The sequence below is a fragment of the Pan paniscus genome, chromosome 2 (assembly GCF_029289425.2).
Source record: "Pan paniscus chromosome 2, NHGRI_mPanPan1-v2.0_pri, whole genome shotgun sequence".
NCBI lineage: Eukaryota > Metazoa > Chordata > Mammalia > Primates > Hominidae > Pan > Pan paniscus.
Window position 1 is genome coordinate 179687525 of NC_085926.1, and position 4062 is coordinate 179691586.

The 4062-nt window shown below is 44.2% G+C and overlaps 1 non-coding gene across 1 annotated transcript; it reads right to left on the reverse strand.

Moving 5' to 3' along the window:
• Positions 1–3507: 3507 nt before the first annotated feature.
• LOC112439325 (5S ribosomal RNA) lies at positions 3508–3626 on the reverse strand. The gene has a single exon (XR_003027630.1). It is a non-coding gene; the product is annotated as a 5S ribosomal RNA (ribosomal RNA).
• Between the last annotated feature and the right edge of the window lie 436 nt (positions 3627–4062).

Genomic DNA, 4062 nt, shown 5'->3' on the forward strand with positions numbered 1-4062 from the left:
GTTGCGTATTCTTAACTCCATCCCAGGACAGAGGTTATTTTGTTTTATTTTCATTTCTTTCATTTAAGATTGTGCCGGGGGAAAAAAGCTCAAAACAGTAAAAAAAAAAAAAAAAAAAGTTATTTTTTTAACCATGTATTTTATCTTTCTATTCCCAAACGTTTTGTACTATTTTCTAATTATACCTGAAAGAAAAAATTGCCAATTTGCATATACTTAGCTTAGTGTTTATGAGTCGGGCAGACTTGGGTGATCCTAAAATTTGGTACATGTATAACTGTTTTTAGCCTCAGTTTCTTTTTCCTTTTAGTTATTTACTAATTCTTGACAGCTTCTCTTGGATGTCTAATATGCATCTCCATCCAAAACAGAGCTTTTTTTTTTTTTTTTTTTTTTTTTTAGACGCAGTGTTGCTCTTTGCCCAGGCTGGAGTACAGTGGAGCCATCTCAGCTCACTGCAACCTCTGCCTCCCGGGTTCAAGCAATTCTCCTGCCTCAGCCTCCCCAGTAGCTGGGATTATAGGCACTCACCACCACACCCAGCTAATTTTTGTATTTTTAGTAGACACAGGGCTTCACCATGTTGACCAGTCTGGCCTCAAACTCCTGACCTCAGGTGATCCACCCTCCTCAGCCTCCCAAAGTGCTGGGATTACAGGCATGAGCCACCACGCCCAGCCCAGGGCTCTTAATTCTAGTCGCTACCTCTCCTCCAGCCCACTACACAAAACCTGGTCCCAAAGGCTCCCTCACCAATTTAATTCATACCACCAATGTCCACCCTCAACCCAAAACATCAGGGGTTATTCGGTTATTTTCTTTCTTTCTTTCTTTCTTTCTTTCTTTCTTTCTTTCTTTCTTTCTTTCTTTCTTTCTTTCTTTCTTTCTTTTTTTGAGACAAGGTTCTGCTCTGTCACCCAGGCTGAAGTACAGTCGCACAATCATAGCTCACTGCAGTCTCAAACTCCTGGGCTCAAGCGAACCTCCCACCTCAGCCTCCTAAGTACCTGGGACTGCAGGTGCATGGGTTTTTATTTTTGTAGAGACGAGTTCTTGCCATGTTGCTCAGTCTGGTCTCAAACTTCTGGGCTCAAGTTATCCTCCGGCCTTGGCCACCCAAAATGCTGGGATTACAGGAGTGAGCCACCACGCCCGGCTCAGGGTAGTTCTTACTACTTCATTTCCCTTATCTCCCCCTAGCTCCACACACATTTAATCCACCACCCAGGCCTTTTAATTTGACCTTCAGATGACATCTCTCATCTATCTACTTCTCTCTATCCTCACCTTTGCCCTCCTACCCGCAAGCAATCATCACCTCTGGCTTACAATTCTAGAATAATCCCTTCATCCATTCCCTGATCTTCTCTCTTGCTCTTCTTTAATCCACTCTCTACAAGGACAATTGTACATTTCTTAACGTTGTAATTGGATCCAATCCACTGCCTTATTTAAAACCCTTGAAGGGCTAATACTGCTCAGAGTAAAAGCTAAACTCCTTACTGTATCCTAGTGAGGTCCTATAGCCTGGGGCCCATTTTCCCAACTTGATTTATACTGCTCAGCCCTGCTCACTCTGCTCCAGCCATATTGGTCTTTTTTTTTCTTTTCCTTGAACAAGTCAGTCCCGTTCTGCACTTCTCATCTTTCAAATCTCAGCTCAAGTGTCATCTTCTCAGGGAATCTTCCTGATCTCCCTGTCTAGGCTGGTCTCTGCAGACAGACTCTTCCTCATCGGTCTGTTCAGATTTTTTTCCTAGCAATAATCTACACATGTAATTATCTTGTTTGTTTATTTGCTTGCTTTGGTTTATTACTCTGTTTTATGTCTCCTACATTGTAATGTAAGTTCTATGATGGCTGTGACCTTCTTTATCTTAGTCACCACTAACTAGATCCTGAGAGTTTGGAGCATGTGTTTCCCAAGAAATGAATGAATAAATAAATGAATAAACAAAAGAATGTCTTAACTCATAATACTGACATAGCTGGGCGCGGTGGCTCACGCCTGTAATCCCAGCACTTTGGGAGGCCGAGGCGGGTGGATCACAAGGTCAGGAGTCAGAGACCAGCCTGGCCAAGATGGTGAAACCCCGTGAACTATGTATATAAGTATAGATATAAAGTAAGAGACATATGTAGATAAGAGAGTAATTATATCTGGAAAAATTTAAAAAAGGAGGAATGTCAGAGAAAATACAAAAAGGAAGTGACCTGAGCTGAGCTTTGAAGGATGAAAGCGCCAGTTACACATGGAGGAAGAGGCATTCCAGGGCAGAGGTGACAGAGTGAACCAGGGCATGGAGTATTATTCATGGAGTAACAAGTTTCATAATGTGTCTGAAGAGTAGCAAGCAGTTGAGCGTGGCTGGGGCTTAGGGTGACTTGGAGAGTGGGGCTGAAGATGAGGCCAAGAGTGTAGGCTGGACTCAGTTACAAAGGTCTTTAAAAGTTCAGCAAAGAGTTTGGAATTTGTTGTATAAGGTGAGAGTTTTTAGGCAGAAGAGAGACATCTTCATTTTAGAAAGATCTCTCTGCCGGGCGTGGTGGCTCACTCTTGTAATCTCAGCACTTTGGGAGGCTGGGGCAGGTGGATCAAGAGGTCAGGAGTTCGAGACCAATCTGGCCAACATAGTGAAACCCCGTCTCTACTAAAAATACAAAAAAAATTAGCCCGGCGTGGTAGTGTGTGCCTGTAATCCCAGCTACTCAGGAGGCTGAGGCAGGAGAATCGCGTGAACCCAGGAGGCGGAGGTTGCAGTGAGCCGAGATCACGCCACTGCACTCCAGCCTGGGGGACAGAACGAGACTCCATCTCAAAAAAAAGATAAAAAAAAGAAAGATCTAACAGCACAGTGACGGCCTAACAGCAGAGTTAGGGTTAGGGATGGGATTAGGGTTAGAGTGATGGCCGTGCTTGGAGACAGGAATTTCAGTTAGGAGAAGTTCAGTTAGGAAATATGACAAAAGGCAGGGTGAGGAGACATGAGGTAAATTTCAGGGATAGAATCCATAGGACTTTGTCCTATTGGATATATTTAATGAGGGAAAAAGAAAAATTAAAGAAGGGTATGTCTGCAGAGTTTTTAAGTTTTTTTGAGTTTTTTAATTGATATAGTTGTACATATTTTGGGGGTACCTATGATACTTTGATACCTGTATACAAATCAGGGCACTTGGGATATCCACCAACTCAAACATTTCTTTTCTCTTTTTTTTTTTTTTTGAGATGGAGTCTCGCTCTGTCGCCCAGGCTGGAGTGCAGTGGCGTAATCTCGGCTCACTGGAAGCTCCGCCTCCTGGGTTCACGCCATTCTCCTGCCTCAGCCTCCCGAGTAGCTGGGATTACAGGCGCCCGCCACCATGCCTGGCTAATTTTTCTGTTTTTAGTAGAGATGGGGTTTCACCGTGTTAGCCAGGATGGTCTCGATTTCCTGATCTTGTGATCCACCCGCCTCGGCCTCCCGAAGTGCTGGGATTACAGGCGTAAGCCACCGTGCCCGGCCAAGCCTACAGCACCCGATATTCCCAGATGGTCTCCCATCCAAGTGCTAACCAGGCCCGACACTGCTTAGCTTCCGAGATCAGACGAGATCGGGCGCGTTCAGGGTGGTATGGCCGTAGACTATCTTTTCTATGTGTTGGGAACATTGCAAATTTTCTCTTCTAGCTATTTTGAAATATACAATAAATGATGATGATGATGATGATGATGATGATGATGTTGATGATGATTTTGAAACAAGGTCTCACTCTGTTGCCCAGACTGGAGTGCAATGGTGTAATCATAGGTCACTGTAACCTCTAGTTCCTGGGCTCAAGCAATCCTCCTGCCACAGCCTTTAGAGTAGCTGGGACTATAGGTGTGTACCACCACACACTGCTGATTAAAAAATTTTTCTGTATAGGTTGGGAACGGGGGGGTCTTACTATGTTGCCTAAGTTGGTCTAAACCTGGGCTAAAGTGACCCTCCTGCTTTGGCCTCCAAAAGTGCTGGGATTACAGGTATGAGCCACCATCCCCAGCCATCCAGATCTTAAAAAAAAACTTTCTAGCCAGGT